General features: G+C 38.8%; 1 protein-coding gene and 1 pseudogene across 1 annotated transcript in view; both read left to right on the plus strand.

Annotated features, from left to right (window-relative positions):
* DISP1 (dispatched RND transporter family member 1) overlaps positions 1-24,547 on the plus strand; it is a 223,307-nt gene that overhangs the window by 39,475 nt on the left and 159,285 nt on the right.
* Positions 20,281-24,547, plus strand: part of LOC101425409 (coiled-coil domain-containing protein 90B, mitochondrial pseudogene) — a 28,336-nt pseudogene continuing 24,069 nt past the window's right edge.

Raw genomic sequence — 24,547 nt, forward strand, 5'->3', positions numbered from 1 at the left:
TTTATTGAGGTATATCATTCATACATGAACATACATAAACAAGTGTATAGTAAAGTTTGTGAATTTACAAAATTAACATGCATATCATCATACAAGGCTCCCATACATCTCCCCCCCCTCCTTTTGCATTGAAAAACTTAACCATTTTAAAGTAAACAATTCAGTGGCATTTATTACATTCACAGTGTTTTGTAATTGCTATCTTTATCTAGTTCCAAAACATTTTCATCGCTCCAAAAGCAAACTATGTTCCACTGAGCGGTTGTTCCCTATCCCCTCCTCCCTGACCCCCCCAGACCCTGGCAACCATGAATCTTCTTCTTTTATCTATGGATGTATCTAAGCTAGATATTTTGTATAAATGGAATCTAGATATTTTGTATAAATGGAAGTGTCTGACTTCTCTCATTTACTATAACATTTTTAAGGCTCATCCATGTTGTACCAATGTCAGTACTTCATTTCTTTTTTATTTCTGAATAATACTCCATTGCCTGGATGTACCACAGTTTGTTTATTCGTTCATCTGTTGATAGACATTTGGACTGTTTCCATTTTTTGGCTATTGTGAATAGTGCTTCTATGAACATACATGTACATTTATTTGTTTGAGTACCTGTTTTCACTTCTTCTGGGTATATACCTAAGAGTGGAATCTCTCTGTTCACTTCTTGATTTGCTATAAGACAAACACTGGACCTTCTTATCCTATTCTTTATATTTCTTAGACCCATTTTTCATTTTCTATCTCCTTATTTATCAATTCTACATTCTGGGTAATTGTTAAAGCTCTATTTTCTTTTCTTTCTTTTTTTTTAAACACTAATTTATTTTTTCACTTATTTTTAATCTGCAGTTTAACCTAGTGTGTATTTTTTTATTTGTACTGTTGTTTGCAGTACTTTTGGTGTTTGATTCTACAGTTTGTTACGTCTGCTGTTTTCTTCCTGATGGATTATTTCTTTATATGCTTTACAACTTTGGATCATGAGTTCATCTTCAGTGAGGCTTTATTATTGGGAATTCTTTGAGTTTAGAGTAGTTTTCTATTTGCTTTGCTAGGTACCCAGGGATATTACTGGCTTGGGACCAGTCTTTTTTTACATTTGTGAGCCTAACTTCTTGATCATGCAGGTAGTGTAAATTTGAACTTCAAACCTCTGTGAAGGCTAGCCCATGATTTAAGTTCACAGTGTAGATTTTTTCCTCCACCTGGAACCCAGTTGTCAGACCTCCTTGATGAGAGACTTGGTTTTATGAGGGCTTTCTAGATTTACCGTCCTGTCTGTCAGGGTTAAGGCCTCATTTTCAACTATGGGATAAATTTTAAAATTCACATCTCTTGGTTATTGAAACTGACAAATCTTCCTAGGGCAACCCTAGTTAGCTCATGCAGTTCCTGTCTTGTTTTTAATTTCTTAATGCTCATATTAAGAATTTTTATTTCTTCCAGCATTTTAAAAGGTTGAGGATGTCTTGGGTCTGATTCTCTAGGAGGTTTATTAGGGAATCTTCTTGTCAACAACACCTGTAAGGAAGTAAAGGATTTTAAGTAGGATCAGCAGAGGGAGAAGCTGACCCACTTTACAGTTGTAACTTAAATGGTATGGGAAGCTCTGGAGCTGGGATTACCTTCAGAGATATCCCAAATCCAGGTGTGGGATCAGGTCTTTGTACCTCTGCGCTGACAAATTATTGAATGTAGGCTGCACCTACATCAGATTTGGGCTAGAGATATTCCCTAGAATCACCTAGGTGCCAAACATTCCTCCTCTGCCCCCATAGTAAATGAAATAGTAGCCCTGTATCTTCCTGATAGTCAGGGCCAGTTACACCTGCCAGGATGGTGACTTCTTTCCTTGCAGGCTGTTCTCTTGGCCCAAGGAACTTGATGTGCCTAGGAAACAGCTGTAGCTTAAACTCGAATGGGATACTTTCTCTGCCTCCTGGTGGACCCCTGGGCATCAGGGCCTCTAAGACTACAGAACCTAGAGGTGTAAGAATGGAAAGTATACATTCCCAAGGGGATCACTGGCAGTGATCTTTGGTTCTAGGATTCATGTAGTCTACTCAGTGGGGACACACCCCCATATAGTGGTCATGTATTCAGTATATTTCACATCCTTGTGGACAGGGCCCCATCCTTGGAGAACGTCATCTCCTACCTGGCTCCTCTGCTGTACTTTCATAGGACTGTCCCATTACTTTATCAGGCTGGCAGCCTCAGGGTGGTACAGTGTGTTACAGGACCAGGGGGTCATTGACATGTCCCCACCGCCTCACTTCCTTTGCCGTAAAGTGGGCCCCTTGGTCTGGGGTGATGTTATATAGTATATTACATTGGTGGTCAAACACACTGTAAGTTGTCAGATGGTGTGATGGATAGACTATTGTGTCAAGTCGGCCAGGTAACAGGGCCCAGCTGTTTGGTCAAGCAAGCACTGGTCTAACAGTAATACAAGGGCATTTATGGACTTTAGTCACCATTGACTTTACTGCAGTGGTAAATCATAGATAGCTAATTATAGTTACATCAATCAGGGAGATTGCCATCAGCAATGAGTGACTCTTTATCCAATCAGTTGAATGCCTTAAAAGGAAAAGGACTTCCCAGCTTGTCTTTGGACAGCCATCGTCTCCCAGAACTCATCAAGAATCTTCATTAGACTTTCATTTGAGCCCCTGGTTGCAGCCTGCCTGTGGAACCTGGAATTGTGCATCCCCACGGCTGTGTGAGAGACTCTTATAAAATCGTATGCTATTGTCAGAGATCTCTTGTTGATTCTGTTTCTTTGAGAACCCTGACTAATACAGATGGTGAATGGTAGTGATGGTCAAAACCCTGCAGGCAGGAAAGGCAAACCCATACCTTGTGTATTGCTTCCAGTTAAGGTGACTCAGTACCCTTTTAGGAATGGAAGAGGTCCACTGTAATCAACCTGCCACTCAGTGGCTAGTTAGTCTCTTTAAGGTATGGTGCCATTTCAGGGGCTCAGCATTTGTCTCTGTTGCCAACAGGTTGGACAATAAATAGATCAGTCTTGGTGGGCAAGAGCCCATGATGTTGTGCCCATGTGTAGCCTCCATTCTCCATCATGGCTTCTTTGATCTAACCATTGTACAAGCTCTGGGGTGGCCGATGACAGAGGCTGCTCATGTCTTCCTGCTTGGTCGTTTGTGTCTTCCATGGCGGATGTACTCTTGTGGGCATAAACATGTGATGCAAAGATCTTCACTATGTGCTCAGTCCAATATGTCCATCTCTTTTCTCCAGACCTCTTTGTTCCCAACCTTCCTTCTTCCAGGTTCCTGGCCAGTCAGCCCACCATTTGCCACTTTCCATGTGTCCATGTACATTCTTAGTTCAGATCCCTTGTTAATCAGGAATTATTGAATGTAGCCCACCATTTGCCACTTTCCATGTGTCCATGTACATTCTTAGTTCAGATCCCTTGTTAATCAGGAATTATTGAATGTCAATCATCTCTGCCTTTCAGGGCCATTTCTGAGTACAGCTGTGTAGTTAGGAATCTAGTTTCAACTTGTAACCGTATATTGAGCTGATCCATTTGTGAATCAATATTGGTCTGTACCTCCTCTGTGAGCTGGTAGTTAAGGACCCCCAGGTAAACCTATGTTTTAGCTGAAGGAGCAAATGTGCTGGATGACTCAGGAGCCTGTGTCACCTGCTCCTTCAGCTTTCTTGTGATCTCTCTTCTTGCTTATGTATGATCCCAGATGTGCCACTTCTGTTTTATGGTGGAAGGTTGTTGGAGTTGCCTGATGGCTTGATGGCTTTGACAGATCCCCGCTCATGATGGGAAGCATGGCTGCATTGTCATTTATGGTCCATGATCACATGCTGTTTCTGCCAGGCCCATAGTACTCCAAGATGTGCTTTCCTTGTGGTGTATTGTTTTCCCCCACTGCAGATGGCATGGCATGCTCTAGAACCCTTAGTCCTCACTGTGAGTCTCGTGTTGCAGCTTGTCCAATAATTGAGTCAGGGTGGAATTCTCAAATGTGGAATTAGCTGCTTCCTGAACTCAAAAAAGCTTACCAAGTGTGCTCTTTTCTTAGTGATGGGAAATGCACAGTGGAACACTTTTTTCCTTTATTTTGGAGGTGATCTCTTGGCATGCCCTAGACTACTGGACCTCTGAAACTTTTAGATATTGAGGCCCTCCGACTCTTCATAAGGCCTATCTGCAATCCTTTGGGGTATATGTTTTACCAAGGCCTCCAGCGTATATACTGTTTCTTGCTCATCTGGGCTTATTCACATGATGTCATTGATACAGTATTCCATGTGATTTTCTGAGGAATGTTCAGGTGGTTTAGCTGCTTTGGATTATGTTATGACTGAGGCAGGAGTGTTAACCTAACTCTCACATAAAACTCCAAATGGATTCTCTACATCTCCTGTGAATATGAACTGCTTCTTATCTTCTTCTTTGATAAGGATTAAAAAAAAGGCACAAGCTAGATCAGTAGCCAAATATCATGTCCCTAGAGGCCCTGTCCATCTTTCTAGTGGAGATACCACATCTGGTTTAGCAACTGTGGCTACTACTTTGTTGAATTTGCAGTTGTCTACTGTCATCCCCCAGGATCCATCTGGTAAAAGTAGGGGCCATACTGGTAAAATAAAGGGGTTATGATGGGGACTTGCATCCTTTAAATCTCTAAGGATGTCAGTACTGCTATTCCCCTTGTGATGCAGTACTGTTTTTGATTTACTGTCTTGTGAGGGTGGGGAAATGTTTCAAAGAACCTCACTTGGCCTCTCCCACTGTGATGTAGATCTTACCCCAAAGGCCAAGAAACCAGTGCAGAGATTCTGCCAACTCCCAGGTCTGGTCATTTTAATTTTACATTTGGGACCAGAGATACACTACTAGGCAGGTAATGTAGACCCAGTGAGTCAGGATTCCTTTTATTACTAAGCCCTCATACACATCTCCTCTAACACAGGGTCCATCATGCCACTTCCCGTTTTTGGGTATCAGTGTAAATTGGACCCTGGGTCCAATAGACTTGAATATCTGAGTATCCCCCTTTGCCCCAAGTAAGTGGCTGCAGGTCATTTGGAGAAGAACTGGAGGAATCATTATAGTGTACCCTTGCTGTCGTGTCGCAGGGTCCTTCTTCATGGGGGCCTGGGTTCTCCTTTAGCCAGTCAGCCCTGAGATTGACTCAGGTCTAGAAACTGGTAAGATGACCGATTTTTGGGGCAGCTGTACTCAGCCTCCTGCTTATCTATCCTTAGTTTGTATTAATTAACACTCTCATTGGCTGTCTTACTTCTAGGTAAACACTATATTTTCATAAATCTCCATAGGTCTCTGTCATGCATCTCAGGCTGCACTCTGACCTTGCTGCTCATTTTGATAATTGAACTCACCTTGCTTCTGACGGATAAGTGCTGCTACCTCTCCTCTTATTATTTTGAGATCCTGTCCTTTCAGGGAATCCAGCTTTCTTAACAGTATTATTTATTGTCAACTGGCCTCTGAGGACAGCCACAGCTGAACTTTTTAGCCCTTCTCTCCAGTGCATTCCTTGTTGCTTTGGGGAAAAAATGTAATGTCCTCTGGGCCCTCTAATGGAACATAGCAAACCTTTCTTCCAGCCTTGCCTGGTATATACTCTTTAGCATGCCCACTTCTCAGAACCTTCCATTCCCTTTACTCTTTGCCACAGCAGTTCTGGCAATTCTTCACTTAATCTGGGCTTTCACTTTTTCCAAACTTTTAAGAGCCATCGAAACAGCATGGTAGTATCATTTCCCAGGTCCTGTCAATGTGTTAAATCCTGTGTGGTGGGCAACTGTTCCAGATGATAAGCTCTTCCCTATCCAACTTTATATTCCATCTCCTTTGATCCAGCATCGTCAGGATCCGAACCTGCATTTGTGCTTCTGGCTCCAGCTGGCACGTATTGGCTAAGTCCTGTAGCTCCTTTAGGATTTGGTCCGTTTCCTCTTTGCCAGTTCTTACCAAGCATGGTTACTTGTGATTGGTCTGGAGGTCGTGAGGGGTGTAATCCTGGATGACATAAGTTGTCCAGTTATGTGTAGCAACCTTATTATATCAATGAGATGGTTATAATTAAGTAGTTTGGGGAATTAATCAGTAGTGGATAAAGTAATTGCAGTGATTTGCTTATCTATTTATTCTTTCATCATTCAAATTCACTTTGTGGAAGGATAGAAATGGGATATCATAGAAACTTCAACTTGTTCTCAGAAAGAACTGCATTTTATTTTATGTAATATTAAGGTGTATGTTTTCTACTTTTTTTTTTTTTAAGAACTAGCTAGAACGGTATAAGCCCATTTCTTCTTTGTCCCCTGATTGTAAAAGAAGAAAAGTGCCTGTTATCATGTTTGCTATCTTAAAACTGTTAATTGGCTGCTTACAATATGTAGGACACTATGCTAGGCATATCACAAGAATTATTCCATATTACTCTAATAGCATTGTCAGGTAGACAGTATTAGCCCATTTTAGAGATAAGGAAAATGAAACTCAGCAGTTGAGTTACATGTCCATGACTACTGAGTGACAGTTTAGTTCAGATCTGTGCTATCTTCAGTGCACATGCCTTTCTGGATGGCCATCTCTTTCCTGATTATTCTTTTATTCAAAATATTAGTGTTAACCACTGCATTGGGGACAAAACATCTGTGTAATGGTCGAACTGTGTGACTGCGTGCTGTATAGCTCAGTAGCAGTGTTCCTACTTAGCACAGTGTGAATGAAGAGCTATCTGGGTCCAAATTATTGTCATATAACAATAGTGTCTCTTATTTTTAAAATCAATTTTATTGATTAAAGAAATTTGCTATAATCACATAGTTGTGCATTCATCACTTCAATCTTTTTTAAAAGGTAACATTTATTGGCTGTTTATGAAGTACAAGCCTTTGTGCTAAAAATATTGTCTCCTTGATTGACTTTTATCGTGAGTGCAGGAAGGGACATGCTCTAATCTTTAGTATCTTTCCACTAATTCAGGGAACCTTTGACTCCTTGGGGAAGACAAGCCCTGATGTATATCTCTTAGAACCATGGTGTTAAGAGTTGGGTCTAGGAGAATGTGTATCCCATGCCTTCCAGCTCCTTTCAGAATCTGCTTTGTTGCACCTTAGCATGTGTGTGTCAAGAAGGTGCTCTTTCCTTTCTCTCTTCCACCCTTTCCTGGCTGGGTATATTTTACAGTTCCCTAAATGCCAACTTCTCTGTTTTTCTCCATACTCCTGGATATATTCAGTAGGCATCCTTGTAGATGTTCTAATATTTGGTAATATTTTCTTAAGAAAATCCCTTCTTTGGAGTTTTGGAATATATTCCTGTTTCTCTTTAACTTCCTGTGAAAAGTTACAGATGGAGTATTTCATTGGAAAACATAAAGGCTAATAGAGACTTCATTTTTGCTCCGCCTTATAACCTACTTATCTAAGCTAGATGAACCCAGTAGTTGATTTCATTAAAAAGAACAAAAAGTTGTAGTATTTGATCCATTATCCATTTTTTTTCTGAAGTAACTCGTGCATGTTTTAGATAGACTGAGCTTTAGAATAGAATCATTGATGAGTAATTGGAAATTATTTATCCAAACATTTTGTGGTGGTTCTCTGGACCCTTTTATTACATGTATTTTGTAGTACTTGCAATTAAAATTTAAAGGGGTTTGATTGGAGATGAGTACTACTACTTTTTTGCTCTTAAGATAAATAAGAAATTACTAATTAGTCTATGTAGGGAGTGATTTTATAATAATAAAAAGAATAGCATACAAGTGGTATTAAAATTTCATGGAGAATGCAGTTGGGAAAAATTGTCTAAAAAGGCACTTTAAGGGAGCAATTAAAAACAAGTTAAGAAACAATAATACTTCTAGTGTAGTAGCTAGCGTGTAGATAGTACTATAAGGCAGCACCACTTATTAATAGGATAAACATTATCTCCTAGTTCCTATATACTGTGCATTTTTATATTTTAGATGCTAACCTCCCTTACAGACAAAATATCTGATGTCATTCAGTGGAAAGTCCTGCAGTAATATGGCATATATTGATTTCATTTACCAAATCTGCATATTAACATTGTGATTAGAGTTTATAATTTATTTATTTTTTATTTTTTATGAGATATTTCTTATACTCATCATTAAAAAAAGATGATTTTAAAGGAAATTAAAAAGCTCTTTCCTACAATCCTCTCATTCTGACTCCTCAGAGAAACTACTGTTAACATTTTCTTGCATGAATTTTCAAAAATATTTTATAATTTGACTTTTTAATGTAGCAATGAATTTTGGACTTCTGTCCATATAAGCACACATAGATTCCTTATATATTTTTAATGGCAGCATAATAAACAGTCTTGAAACTTCTTGAAGGATGGGGTTATAGGTGGTCCTGTGGACCAAGCCTACCACACATTTGTTATTGAGCAGTGCTCTGGGAATAGTAATACTATAAGGTAGCATATCTAATGCTATACAATAGTACCACTCTGGTATGGAAATTGAGTGTAATAACATATAATTTAAGCTTTTAGAATTATTTAATGCATAATAACATGTTATCTAGAAGATGAAGCAAGTGCTCTGATGTGCGCATATGTGTGTTATGTTCATTTCTTAAGCACTTTTGTCTAAATAGAAAAGCTTACTTAGTATTGTATAAGACTTAAATTCTTCATCCTTGATATTTTAAACCTTTAAGTAGATTTCCCTGATTATATGATTAAATGTTTGTCAAAAACAGGCATATTATTTTTTTCTCTTTGAAATACGGAGTCGACAAAAATGCGAATCAAATCAGTTGACATAAGAGGCTATTTTCCTCTATTTTTAAGAGTATTTACCATGGAAAAATATTTTGGAAGATCTGATATGTATTAATTTTAGAAATCAAAATTAGCTATCATTTAATTGTCCTGGTGGGCTTTTTAACCTAATTGTGAAATAATTAGAGCTTAGTGACAATAAATAAATAGGTTATCTGCATGGCACACATCATGTTTTATTAGGAAATCATGTGATAAATTTATTTTTCTGCACTTCTTGTATTTTTCTTACCTTTCATATGTATCATCGTATGATTCTAGTAATGCGTACCTTTGATGCTTCATTAAAAAATCAATTTAAAAATATATAGATATACCTAATTTTGTCTAACGGAGTAGTTTAGCAAGGAATGGAAAAGGCTAGAAGTTTGAAAGAACTTTCCTAAGAATTACTATCTTATTTCCTAAATATTTAAGCTTAGGAATATGCTGCTGACTTCAGCTCTCAAGACAGTGTCAAGGGAGAGAATCATTTTAGTGATTGTTGTTTGCCCTTAAAAGGATTGTAGACTTAACACTTTTAATTTTAATATGAAAGTTTTCTTTTAAATGCCACTTGACTATTTGTATTAATTGAAGTTTTGTGTGCAGGGTGTATTCTTGAATAATCTAATCCAGAGATTATAAACTAGGTAGGTAACAACGGGCAAGATAGAAAATACCTATATCATAATGCTAAGATCTAGGTTTAAAAGTGTCCGCCTACCCACAACAGAAGTTTGAGGATACAAGAGCAACCATAAATCTGCCTCAAGAGGGAAGAGGCAAACTGTGTTCTTAAAATTATTCTTGTTCATTTTTCTCTGAGTGATAAAATTATTTGATTACAGAAAACAGTATTAGTTTCTTTTAAATTTACTAAGTCTAGTTATTTAATAAGCATACTGTTTTATTTAGGAAATTATATTTATTTTAAGTATATTTGATAACTGTATATTGATAAAATACCGACAGTGGTAAAACTTGGCATATATCAAAATGTAAGAATGTGTGACTGTTGGGGTGCTTTAACTTTGTATTGATACTGGTAAAGAAACAAAGATGTTTCTGCCTGAAACGTCTTTGAAGTATCAGGCGGGAAATGTGAGTTGGGGACCAGAGGGATTGGATTTTTAGGCATCTAGTTATTATTTCTTGACATCTTGGCTAGGTGCCCAAGGAATTTGGAGCCTTGTAATACCCTTAGTCTGCTAATTATCTTTGGTACCTGAGGAATTGGAGTAGTTTTTGTTCCTTTCCCAACTCTATTGTCCAAGAAAGAGGTCTGAGGATTCAAATTATATTATAAGTTTGAGTTCGATATTTCACAAATAAAGTCACTCATATTCACATTTTATTTACAGCTATATGCAGGCCTTTAAAGCCTTTTGGGATATTTCTTAGTACTTTGATTGTTTAAAAGTCTTCAGATAGCCTAATAGAAAACCAAAATGTGTAAGTTCATAGAGGCACCTATTAAATAAAATTTGTCAACTATACAAAACAAAACTAAGGGGAAAAAAAGGCATTATCTGTTGTATCCAAATACAGCTGCAGCAAAATGGATAAAGAGAACACTATTTGTCCTTTCAGGTGTTACTGTTTTAGAGAGAACCCCTCCCTCCCCCCCCCCCCCCCCCCCCCCCGGTTGTCTGTTCTCTCTTTCTATTTGCTATGTCGTCTTTTTTGTCTGCCTCTGTTGTCAGCGGCACGGGAATCTGTGTTTCTTTTTGTTGCGTCATCTTGCTGCATCAGCTCTCCATGTGTGCGGCACCATTCCTGGGCAGGCTGCACTTTCTTTCGCGCTGGGCGGCTCTCCTTATGGGGCATACTCCTTGCATGTGGGGCTCCCCTACGCGGGTGACACCTCTGCGTGGCACAGCACTCCTTGTGTGCATCGGCACTGAGCATGGGCCAGCTCCACATGGGTCAAGGAGGCCCGGGGTTTGAACCGCTGACCTCCCATGTGGTAGGCAGACGCCCTAACCACTGGGCCAAGTCCGCCGCTGGCACACATTTTCCATACTGCCCCATTACTGTGCTATTCAGTTCCTAGATTATTCTCCAGCATTCTTTCAGTTGGCATTTACATCCCTAGGCTACCATTTTCAGCCATGTCTCCATTTATAAACTGGCTGTTGTTTATTATTTGTTACCATTCACTCTATACATTTCCACACTTTTACAGTAAAGCTAATTAAAACTTCTACATACATTAGAAGTCCATCTCTGTCCTCTTCTTATCTCCTTCAAAAATCCACACAGAAGAACACACAGCGAATGGACACAGAAAGCAGACAGTTGGGGGGGGAGGGGAAAGAAATAAAAAATAAATCTTAAAAAAAAATAAAAAAAAAGTCATGCCAAAGTACTAAAAGGATTCATTAAAAAAAAAAAAATCTGCCTCCTACCACCAGATCTTCAAGATATTTTCCTACAATTTCTTCTAGAAGCTCTGTGGTTCTAGCTTTTATTTTTAGGTTTTTGATCCATTTTGAGCTAATTTTTGGATAAGGTGTGATATAAGGGTCCTTTTTCCTTTTTTTGGCTATGGATATCCAGTTCTTTCAGCACCATTTGTTGAATGGACTGTTCTGCCCGAGCTGTGTGGGTTTGACAGGCTAGTCAAAAATCACTTGACCATACGTGTGAGGGTCTGTTTCTGAAACTTCAGTTTGGTTCCATTGGTGTATGTGTCTATCTTTATGCCAGTACCATGCTGTTTTTTATCACCATAGCTAAGTAATATGATTTAAGGTCTGGAGATGAGAGTTCACTTTTCCTTTTTAAGATGTTTCTGGCTATTCAGGACCCCTTACCCTTCCAAATAAATTTAATAATCATGTTTTCAATAAAAAAAAAATGGCTGGTGGAATTTTTGTCAGTATTGCATTGAATCTGTGTATCAATTTGAGTAGAATTGACATCTTAATGATAATTTAGTCTTCCAATCCATGAGCATGGAATGTTCTTCCAGTTATTTAGGCCTTCATTGATTTCTTTCAACATTGAGTTGCAGTTTTCTGAATACAAGTGCTTTACATCGGTAGTTAAGTTTATTTCTGACTATTTGAGTTTTATCTGTCATATTTTACTTTCACAACTCTTTTTAAAAAATTAATTAATTAATTAATTTCTCTCCCCCCCCCCCACACCCAGCTGTCTGCTTTCTGTGTCCATTCACTGTGTGTTCTTCTGTGACTACTTCTATCCTTATCAGTGGCACCGGAAATCTGTGTTTCTTTTTGTTACGTCATCTTGCCGTGTCAGGTCTCTGTGTGTGCGGTGCCATTCCTGGGCAGGCTGCACTTTCTTTCATGCTGGGTGGCTCTCCTTACGGGGCGCACTCCTTGCGCGTGGGGCTCCCCTACACAGGGGACACCCCTGCATGGCACGGCAATCCTTGCGCACATCAGCACTGCGCATAGGCCAGCTCCCCACAGGTCAAGGAGGCCTGGGGTTTGAACCATGGACCTCTCATGTGGTAGGCAGACGCCCTATCCACTGGGCCAAATCCGCTTCCCTTCTCTACTCTTTTGACACTTTTAGTTACTTTTATTGATGTTCATTTCTAGACTCTCTTCCAGACCTCTCCTGTCTTTTCTTTTCAGGCTCAACACAGCCTTTAGTATTTCCTGAAAATCTGGTCTCTTGGGTAGAAGTTCTCTCACTTTCTCTTTATCTGTGAATATTCTAATCTCGCCTTCGTTTTTGAAACACAGTCTTGCCGGATATAAGATTCTTGGCTGGAAGGTTTGCTCTTGTAGTATCTTAAATATATCATGCCACTGTCTTCTTGCCTCCATGGTTTCTGGTGAGAAATGAGCACTTAATCTTAGTGGGTATCTCTTATATGTTATGCATTGCTTTTCTCTTGCTGTTCTCAGAATTCTGTCTTTGATCTTTGCCATTTTGATTAGTACGTGTCTCGGAGTTGGTCTCTTAGGATTTTTTGATGGCAGTATGTTGTGCTTCTTGTACATGAATATCTATGTCCTTCAATAGGGTTGGGAAATTTTCTGCCATTATTTCTTGAGGTATTCCTTCTGCCCTTTTTCCTTTCTCCTTCTGGGACACCCATGACACATGTTTGTGTGCCTTTTGCTGTCATTTAGTTCCCTGAGACCTTTTTCAATTTTTTCCATTCTTTTCTTCATCTGTTCTTTGGTATGTTTGCTTTCAAAGGCCATTTCTTCAAGCTCATCAATCCTTTCTTCTCCCTCCTCAAATCTGCTATTACATGATTCCAGTGTTTTTAAAAATTTCATTTATTGTGCCTTTCATTCCCATAAGATCTGCTGTTTTTATATATGCTTTCAAATTCTTTGTGCCCATCCAGTGTCTTAATACCTTAATCTCTTTAGCCATCTCATTGAACTTATTAAGGGGATTTGTTTGAACATCTATGATCAGTTGCCTCAACTTGTTTATGTCATTTGGACATCTTGTTCCTTTAACTGGGCCGTATCTGCCTGTTTCTTGGTGCGGAGTGTTACTTTTTGTTGGTGTCTTGGTACTTGGCTTACTGCACTGTTTATTCTGGTGCAGTTTTTCTCTTCAGGGCTTCCTGCCCTTCCTCCCATGTTGGTTGTGCAGTTGAAGCCAAGCATGTCGTTGGTGCTGTAAGCTGTGGAGGCTCAAGCTGCCCTCATGTGCCAGGGACCAGTGAAGCGTCTCCCAACTTTCTTCTTTGCCCCAAGGGTAGGGACAGAGTCACAGCTGTGTGGAATAATTCAAGTCGTGCAGGCCTAGACTGTAGTTGCCCAGAGAGACTGATGAGGCTTTATGCCCCTTTCTTCCCTGCCTGGGGCAGGGATGGAGCTGCAGGTGTGGGCAGCAATCCATGCGGTGCGGGTCTAAAATGACTGCAGTTGCCCCGGTAGACTTCTGGTTATTCAGATTGTGCTAACCAAAGGTGCCTGCAGTTATCTGGATAGGCTGGTGTGTGTGTGTGTGTGTGGGGGGGGGGGGGTCCGCCAGCCTCCTCCCTGCCCGAGGTGGAGCTAAAGCCTAGTCTAGGGCTACAGGCCGATCTGGGTGAAAGAAACTGGTGTCTACCGTCACTGTGATTTTTGGTCAGCCTAGCTTCCCCTCAGGCTGGGGGTGGAGTCAAAATGGTGGCCACCAGCCTCTTTTCGACTTGGGCGTATTCACACCCCAGCTCTTCCTAGGGTTGTATCTTAGCCAGCCGATTCTACTAATTAGTAGCCAAAATTGGTGGTCAACTGTCTCCTCCTCCCCTGTTTTTGGGAAATGGAGCTTCTAATTCCAGCCACAGAATAACTCCTGAGCGGCTTGTGCTGCCAAAGTAGAATAATCACCAGCTTCCATGGCTTGGCTGGTAATTTCCTGGAGAGGCTGGTGCAGGTCCCCGCAGCCTCCTCCCTGCTGAAGATAGCCCTGGAGCCTAGGCTAGAGCTGCCATCTGACCTGGATGGAAAGAAGCCAGTCCCCACCAGCCCTGGGATTGTCAGTCCACCCCGCTGCCCCTCGTGCCAGGTGTGGAGTTAAAATGGCGGCTCCTGGCCTCTTTCTGACTTGGACAGGCTCAAACCTTAGCTGTTCTCAGGATTATACTGTAGTCTGCTGAATTTACTCATCAGTAGCTGAAGTTGGTACCCAACTGTCCCTTCCTCCCCTGTTTTTGGGAAGTGGAACTTTCAATTCTAGCCGCGGAACAGCTCCCGAGGAGGCTTGTGCCTCCTGTGGAGGATGGGCACTGGCCTCCGGGGCGTGGAGCCTCTACTCATGAATCTTCTCTGCAGATGGGAAGTCTCTTCCTTCCACTCCTTGAAGGATGTTGCAGGATGCTTTTCTGGTTTCCTGTAGCCTCCAAACAGGTGCTTCAGCTTGCTCCATATAGTTCTGGATGTTTACTAACTGCCCTGTAGCAGGAGCTGACTCTAGGAGCTCCTTTGTTGCCATCTTACTGGTATCTCTACACATTATTTTTAAAAACCCTTATATCTTCCCTTTTCTCCCAAATAACTAGCACTCTTACAAATATAGTATCTGCTGGGAAACTTCTTTATGTTAAAAATATAAAACACCATCAATAGTGACAGTTTTTTTCCTCTCTTTCTATATTTTCCAAAGTATGTTCTATGACCCTAGTCTTGTGAGATACTCTGCTAGAATATATTTTGTAGTCATAAATTGAGGAAAAATTGCTCCTCCCAACAGACACAATACATGTGTAAGCATGATATGGAGAGTCATAGTGCTGTATTAATGGTGCTAAGAAGTCCTGCAGTAAGAAAAACCCATTTAGCTTTGTTTTAATTCAATATTGATTTGAATTCCCAGAACTTTTTTACTCCTTAATACCAGTTGATTGTTTGGTACATCTTCTTTGGGAAATAAGGCTCTGTACTGTGACAGCATAATAATCTGTTATTTTGATGAGGTTTCAGAATAATGTCCATCAAAAATTATTCTACCTACATATAATAACAGGAGTTAAAAATGCATTTTGACCTAAATCAAGGGGGAAATGGAAAGGACAAATGAGTTTATATGGCTATGAGTCTCTAAAAAGAGCCAGGAGGTTGTCAGAAGGATTGACCTTATGCACACCTGAGCAGAGTCTCAGAGACAGATAAAGTAGATACAACCCCAGGTATTGGTTCTTCTGAGGGCTAAAGAGACCCACAGGTTTTATGGTCATGGTAGATGGAGTTCACTGCCATGTCATTTGGCCCTTCTTTGGAGTTGGTGTTTCTGCGTGATGGAGCTGGACTCAGATGTGATCTCTTTTCACAAGCCTTCCCTGTTACTTTACCTGAATTGTAGTTGGTGCTGGGGTTTAAGATATATCTAGGGGATCTGAATCTCTGGACTGACAATGTGATAGCCAGGCCCTGAGCCTCAACAGACTTCAGCTCCTACACTCTGGTTTTTTGGACTTACCCCACTCAGCTAACATGGAGTTGGAGAATGTCAACCACCACACCATGGAGCCAAGAGTGCCTACAACGGAAAGCAGGAGGATTGCATCCAGTATCCATGTGGAATCTAAGCCCCACTTGACATAAATGTGGAGTGGACACAACCAATCCAAGGTTCCACAGGATGGAGGAATACAGTAAGGATTAGAGTGGACTTACTGATATTCTATTCATGAACTACTGTGGTTGGTAATCGAGAAAATATGGCATTGGTGTGGAAAAAGTGGCAATGGTGGCTGCTGGGTGCGGGGAATGGGAGAAAGAGATGAGATGTGGAGGCATTTTTGGGACTTGGAGTTGTCCTGGGTGGTGCTGCAGGGACAATTACCGGACATTGTAGATCCTCCCATGGCCCACTGGATGTAACGTAGGAGAGTATGGGCTATGATGTGGACCATTGACCATGAGGTGCAGCGATGCTCAGAGATGTATTCACCAAATGCAATGGATGTGTCATGATGATGGGGGAGAGTGTTGCTGTGGGGGGAGTGGTGGTGTGGGGGTTGAATGGGGACCTCATATTTTTTGAATGTAATATTTTTTAAAAAATGAATTAAAAAAATAAAATAAATATTCTACCGTTATTCATATATGTTTAATAAATGGTTTTTAGGGAATGAGACTTAGAAAGTATTAGAAATTTAATGTGCATTGACTCTTGCTTGAGCTTATATGCCACAGCACCTTGCATTTAGAAATATATTATTTACAGAGGACTTTAAATTGCTTGATTGGTGATGATAAAAATGGTGAAACTTAATTCTAACTAATTGTGTGGAAGCTGTGTGAATCCAAAAGTATTAAAAAAATTGCAGAGTAGTTTTGAAAGCTATACCGTTTGTTACTCTAAATACTGCATCTAAAATTAGACTAACAAAATATTCTTAAGTGGGAGATCCTGGTTGGAAATTCTTTATAGAATAAATAATAGTGACTTGTAACTATTTCAGTTGCAAATACATAGGTACTTCTAAAATACTTGAGATTATTTTAAAAGATTTCTTTCAAAAGATATAGCTGTTTTAAAAACATAAATCTTGTTTACATATTGCTTGCTAAACCATTTCTTTTTACATTAGACTATAATTCTTAATATGGGGTATCTTATGTAAAACCTTGGTTATTTTATTGGTATGTATCCTAAGTAGAGTAGAGTGAAACCTGGAAAATAAGGCAGGAAGGGATCTTCTCATAGTGAAGAAGGAAAAAAATAAACCATCTTTTGAAGAGTAATGAGAATAGCGAACAATATCCTAACATTGACTGTTACAGCTAAAAGGAGTGATTAATAATTGATAAACTAAAAGGAAAGGCTTGTTGTTTTATAAAAGATCACATGGAAGACCAAAAACTTTTGAATGCAGTAGCAATCAAAAGACAAGAAGGGAAAAAATGAAAAGATACTGGGAAAGAAAAGTGAGATTAATCGTGGCAGTTGCAGCCACCAAGATGGTCATATGTGAGGGAGGCCTAGAGCAGGTGCCATTGTCCAGAAGGGGGCGCATCCAGCGCGTCAGCAGCAAACTCCGATAAATGACGTCACGTCACGGTCACCACTGACGCTGGTGTATTACACTCCTTGAGGTGTGGTGTTGGGGTGGAAACCATGCCCGTGGAATGGCAGCGTCTCTTAAAGGTGCTACCTTTTGCCGCGTAAGGGTTTATCGGTCATATCACTGGTTCTTACCAGGCTTTAAGGGAGCTGAGGTGTCGAGATTCCCTGCCCTGCCCTTTTACTTCCTTTTGATACTTGTAGAAGAAAGCAAAGTAGTATCATCCTGTTTGTGGGAATGGGAAACTCAAGGGGAACACTAAATGGCTTGTGCAAGAAATGAAAGGAAGAGACTTTCAAAGGGAGCTTAGGAACCAGTAGGTGGCTGTTTTCACAGGGGAAAACATGATGGCTAAGTGAGCAGGCTTTTTGAATTTAACTTTTTAACGCTTGATTCTTCATTTAGGTATTAAATCTTTCAAGTACTATCTGTATCAGTGCTGACTAATCTGCCTTTAGTTACATAATGGACAGCTGATGCAGCCTTTTCTTTTAAGAGAATCCTTGATATATTATATCATTAAAACAAAGTCTAACATTTGGTGTTCATTAGTGTTTTAACCGAAACAAAAACATTTTAATGGTTGATCCCAGAGTATTTTGAAGTAGTGTAACTTTGCTGGGCAGCTATTTAAGCTACACTATCAATTACAAATAGGCCATGAATCAATTTTCAAAGCTGTTTCTAAGTAAGATACTGAGTTTTTCAGAATATAGAAAATATATGACACTCTGCCATGTGACAAGTAAACAGAATGAAATATTACAATGCGATTTGTATTGATAATTTTATTTCTGAGTATTTAAGATATTGTGAAGTTTAGAGTAATTTCCCAATGTGTTCAACAATTGCTTTATTTTTAGAGGTGTTTTGATATGAAAAAGGATGGGAATTGCTGGACATTAATTAAAACTTCAACATTCAAAATTTAACTGTTTCAAGAAAACTGCCTAATTGTCATTTTATATATTGGTAAAATAATGACTTTCTATTATATGGTGATTAAAAACATAAAATCTGTACTTACAACACCAAGTTGTCTGTGGCAAAGCAAAAAAGAGTTTAGCAAAAAGAACTCTTCTTTTAAAGAATACTCAGACTAATTTACTTTGCTTGTGATTAATGCCAAAGGCACAGTTAAGTATTAATAATGTTATATGTGCATTGAAAATTGATTCTGCACTTCACTTGCTATCCTAAAGCAAAAAAAGTGAGAAAGGAAGACAGGATAGTTTATTAATAAATACAGTCCAATGGTTTATATATGTGCTTTGAAATTTAACCATAGATTGTTGCTTCCAAGGACTCTTTTTTTTTTTTTTTTAATTTCAGGGTAAGTAGTTGTTATTCAAAGTTATTTTGATTTATTTCATTTTCATTGTAAGATAAAACTCTAAATTCTCACTGTTGGATGTGTTTTTAATAAGTATTTTTGAAACTTTAGATTTGCAATATTATTCACATTAGCACAGTAAATATTTCTTAAGATTGCGTTTTGAGTTTCTGGTTGAGTAATGTATTTACAAAATTTTAAATTATCTTTATTGTGATTATGAATGATTGATTTGTGTGTGTGTATGGGTGTATTTTGGCTCTGACTGGACCTCAAGCAGACAGTTTAATGCCAGTTCTATAATTACATAGTTTTGAAGCCTTACTCTTTACTTTTTAAAAAAATTTTATGCAGCTTTTTGGGTGGAAATGTGTTTTGGGTGTAATATTTTGAAATGTATGAATTACTACCTTATAATTGTACATGCTTCACTATTTAGAATAATTCACAGTGAATCCGAATTTTCCAATACTAGTCTGTTGTTTTCATTGAATATTTGCTATTTAAAAGGCAGGGACATAAGTGAAATGGAAATTTAATTCAGGTTTAATTTATAGCATTTTTTTCCCTATCTGATTGCATCATCATCTTTTTGGTGCCTCATTTCGCCATCACAGTTCTGGGACACCTGTGTTGCACAGGTCTGGGACACCTTTTTTTTTCTTTACCATATGGGCCCTCCATGTGGTAAATGGGAACTAGCTTGCTTGAGCCACAGCTGCTTCCCTATAGTATGTTTGGAAACTACATCTTAAATGTTGATTTTCTACTAGTTTATTTTTCAATTTTGAAAAAAAAAAAAAAACCGATTTAGTTTACAAGTAAATTTTTAGCTTATATTAATTTATTGTTTATTTTGTTCTAGGTCCATATTACTGAATCTTATGAAATAAAATGTCATTAAATTAAAAAGTGAGTAATTTTTTTTCAATCATTCTAGTGATATTTCTGCATTTTTTTCTGTTGTTTCTTTTTTTTTTTTCCTAAAGATTTATTTATTTAATTCCCCCCCCCCCCCCCCCCCCGGTTGTCTGTTCTCTGTGTCTATTTGCTGCGTCTTGTTTCTTTGTCCGCTTCTGTTGTCGTCAGTGGCACGGGAAGTGTGGGTGGTGCCATTCCTGGGCAGGCTGCTCTTTCTTTTCACGCTGGGTGGCTCTCCTTGCGGGGCACACTCCTTGCGCGTGGGGCTCCCCTACGTGGGGGACACCCCTGCGTGGCACAGCACTCCTTGCGTGCATCAGCACTGCGCATGGGCCAGCTGCACACGTCGAGGAGGCCCGGGGTTTGAACCGCGGACCTCCCATGTGGTAGACAGACGCCCTAACCACTGGGCCAAGTCCGTTTCCCTTCTGTTGTTTCTTGAGCCAGTTGCTTTTAGAATAGTGTTCCCTTCTTGTTTTTCTGGACTACGCTAGCTAGCCACTATGGTTTATATGTAGAATAAGAACTGTGTGTTTATCAGGAAGGAGGAGAGAAGGTAGGTAGATTTGTTTTGACGGCATTTTTAATGATGCATACATGACATACTTTGGTTAATGAATCAAAATGTCATTTTTATGATGATACATAAGTATAAATAACAAGTATAGAGATAGGAGAGTTTAAGGACTATGTCAGTTTCTGACACTATTCGGAAGTGTAATGAAGCTGAAAAGCAGTAAGACTGTAAGAGTACATGATCTCTCAGATCACTTTCTAATTAGGATAAATATCACCTGTGTTTTATGCATAATGGCTTATATATTTCAGATTATTTTTAAAAAACAAATAGCTGCATGCATATGGCACAAATTCAAAACACATAAAAATGTAGACTGTTAGTCTCTCTGCCCCTGCCCTTCAGCCACCTAGTTCCTCTCCTTGGGTATAACTGCTGACCCTAGTTTCTGTGTACATATAAGCATATCTGTGAATGTGCACATATATTTTATCTTACAATTGATTATCCGAGTTGTAGCACATGAAAAATAGTTGTTATATGCCTTTTTTTTCCCCCTCTTTAGCAACAAATCGTGCGAGTCATTCATTTGAGCGATATGTTTGAGCTCCTGCTCTGTGCTGGGCACTGTTGTAGAGCCCAGGAATACAGCAGTAAACAAAACATTCACAGCCCCTCCTTCCACAGGACTCACATTCAGGTGGGAAAATAGACGTTAAAAAGAAAGAAAATGGCATGAGAGAGTCAAATGACGGTGATGTGGGAGACTGTGGCTGCTGGGCTGTTCTGTTGAACTGGGTGCTTCGGGAAGGCCTCCGAGGAAGTGACTTAAATGGAGACCTGAGTGACAGGAAGGAAGCAGCCAAGGGAAGATGAGTGGGAGGAGGCCGCGGAGCCCAAGACGGCCAGTGTGGCCGGAGCAGGGCCAAGGGCGAAGGGGTCGGCGAGCCGGGGCTGGGCTACGGGGGGGCCAAGAGAAAGAGCTGGGGTTCCATTTGAAGTGTGGTGAGAGATAGTAGAAGATTGTTTATTTGAATGTTTTATCAAGACAGTGATATCTGCTTTAGGTTTTATAAATTTACTGTGGCTGCTGTGAGAAATATAGATTATAGGTAGTTCCGTATCATTGTATATAGAACTCTTTGGCATTACATTGGATGGATGGACAGTAATTTGATATTCTACTATGGTGGACTTTTCATTGTTCTAGTTCTTGGATTTTGCAAACAATGCAATGAAAGTCCTTGTATACAAATCTTGGTGAAAATAACTTAAAATAATTGAAGAATGTTGAAGCAGGATGACTTTCATAAGGGAGAACTAATAATATGCATTTAAACTCTGTCCGTTAAACAAAATTTTGTAGAAGGACAAATACCTTTACCATAAATAGTGTGTGTGTGTGAAAGGGAATGAAGATGGGAGTATCACAAACCTGTGATTTACTGCTTGATAGCCAGTGTTGAATGAACGTTTTATGAACCTCTCACTTATATTTCCTTTTTAAATCAAAATGTATTAACGTGTAATATATGTATAATAAAATATATACATTTGAAGTGTACACTTTGATGCATTTTGACAAATCTATACACCCTGCATAATCACACCACAATCAAGATATAGAATGTTTTCACCATGTATAAGATTCCCTTGAGCCCTTGTTCTTGTTAGTCTCCCCTTTTACCACCATCCAAGAACAATGATGTTCTGTCTTATAGGTTAGCTTTACCTATAGTAGAATTTAATGCAAATAGCATCACAGAGTATATCCTCTTGTGTCTGGCTTCTTTCACACAATGTAATATTTCTGAGATTTATCCGTGTTGTATGTATCAGTGGTCATTCCTTTTAATTGCTGAGTAGTATTCCACAATATGCCTATACCACAATTCATTTATCTATTGATAAACATTTGGGTTGTTTCCAGTTTTTTGGTGTAAGACTTTGTGTGGAAATTTTCACATCTCTTGGTTTAATACCTAGGAGTGGAATTGCAGGGCCATATGGTAAGTATATGTTTAAATTTATGAGCAGTTGCCAAACAGTTCTTAGAGTTGTACTGTTCTGCATTCCCACCTGCAGTATATGAAAGTTTCAGTTGTTCCACATCCTCACCAAATTTTGATATTATCAGTCTTTTTAATTTTAGCCATTCCTGTGGATGCGTAGTGGTGTCCTGAATTTGCATCTTTTCATGTGCTTATTTACTATCCATATTTCTTTTGTGAAGTGTCTATTCAAATCTTTTGTTCATTTTAAAATTGGATTGCCTTGTTATTGAATTTTGAGTTCTTTATATATTCTGGATACAATGTACTTTCTCAGATATATTTACTGTGAATATTTTCTCCCAGTTGATAACTTGCCTTTTCAATTTCTTGTTAGTATTTTTAAAAGAGCAGAAATTTTTGTTTTGATGAATTCCAGGTTATCAGTTATTTCTAATGTGGTTTGTGCTGTTTTACCTGAGTAAGAAATCTTTGCCTGCCCTAAGGACTGGAATATTTCCTACTAGATTTTCTTCTAGAAATCTTACTGTGTTTAGCTTTTGCATTTAGATCTGTAATTCATTTTTTAAAAAATATTTATTTATTTATTTCTTCCCCCTGCCTCCATCGTCTGCTCTCTGTGTCTGTTCACTGTGTCTTCTTCTGTGTCTGCTTATATTCTCTTTAGGTGGCTCCAGGAACTGACCCTGGGATTTTCTGGAGTGGGAGAGAGGTGATCATTCTCTTGCGTCACCTCAGCTCCCTGGTTTTGCAAAGTCTTTTATCATCTCTCCTCTGAGTCTCTTTTTGTTGTGTCATCTTGCTGTGTCCGCTCTCCACATTGGCTAGCACCCTTGTGCAGGGTGGCACTCCATGTGGGCCAGCCTACCTTCACCAGGAGGCCCTGGGTATCAAACCCTGACCTCCTGTATGGTAGATGGGAGCCCAATCGCTTGAGCTACATCTGCTTGCCTATAATCCCTTTTGAGTTAATTTTTATTTATGTTGAGTATTGATTTTGTAAATATAAAAGGAATCAACTTTTAACATGGTACAAGAAAAAACTGTAAAAAAATTCTAAAAGCATAGTAAGAAGAGTAAGAAGTACTGATATCTTTTTTTTTTTGCCCATAAAAATTTAGATCTCCTAATTTTTATACTATGGCTTATGGAATGACAAGGGTTAATGTTCTTTATATATGGATAAATTGTGTTAAATAATGCAACTAAGATTAGACAGAGTTCAGTTATTTAGTGTTAGAGGTTTCTAGATAACAAGCTCTTTGAGGGTAGAGACTGTGTTTTATTTCATGTAACCAGTATTTATTGAGGACCTCAGTGTATCAGCTTCAGGATATAGAATAAGTTATAACATCTACCTTGAGCAGCTCACACAGTCTAGCTGGGGAAACATATGTATAAACAAATAAATACAACTTCTATGAAAAGTGCTAATACATTTATCAATGTACTTGTCTTCCACTAATGTGGAAATGTTTATATCAGAACTGCACACATTTACTGAAACATTTTCCTAACAGGAATGGGATGAGAATATTTAAATAGAGTTTTGAGAATAGTTAAGGACTTTTATGCTAACCTCATATGGACTATATTTAAAGTGTGCTTGTTTGTCCTTTTCCCCCCACCTTTGCCCCATCTCAAATCCTTGTAGAATACCAGTCACAGAGAAGGCAAAAGCTGAATTTTTGGAATACCCTTTTTGGGCAGTTTTCTGCTTTTAAAGATGTTAATTCTTTGTTTAATCTCAGTTAGTGGTCCATGTGTATATATTGCTTATTAGCAAAATGATAATAATTTCTGTACTCTGTTCTAGTATTATTTTCTGAATGCTGCTTTTAGTTCTATAGCTAAAATGAGGTGATTAATTTGTATTTTTATATAACCAAATTAACACATTTAAAAATCCAAGCATCTGTTCTTTATGTGATCCACACTTGCGACAAGATAATTTGAGCCATTCACTTACAAAAAAGAAACAGGGGTACCCAGCTTTGAAGCATACTTTCTATTTTTTTTGTCCAGTAACCATGTGAAAAGTACCAATTACTGAAACTCTGAGAAGAATGAAGTTTCTTGTAAACCAAGTAGTCATACAAAAAGGCTCTCTAAATCAAAACCATACCGAGATGCAGTAGACCAAATCTGTAAAACATAAACCTTTCAAGATCAATGTAGCTAAAAAAATGTATCCATGATTTGGGAAGGCAGCTTTAACAAAACAGTGTTGTTAAAAATAACTAAAGTGAAACAGCTGGCAACCAATCGGATAGACCTATACCATGACCGTAAGCTATATAACTCAAAGTACCTGAGTGAATATTCAGATTAATATAGCAGACTGCTAAATGCCATATTTCTAAGTGCACTTTTACTAATTTAATGTGCAAGGAGCATTTTAACAAGTGACATTATGAAATTTCCAAA

This window comes from Dasypus novemcinctus, chromosome 13, assembly GCF_030445035.2.
Source record: "Dasypus novemcinctus isolate mDasNov1 chromosome 13, mDasNov1.1.hap2, whole genome shotgun sequence".
In the NCBI taxonomy this organism is placed as follows: domain Eukaryota; kingdom Metazoa; phylum Chordata; class Mammalia; order Cingulata; family Dasypodidae; genus Dasypus; species Dasypus novemcinctus.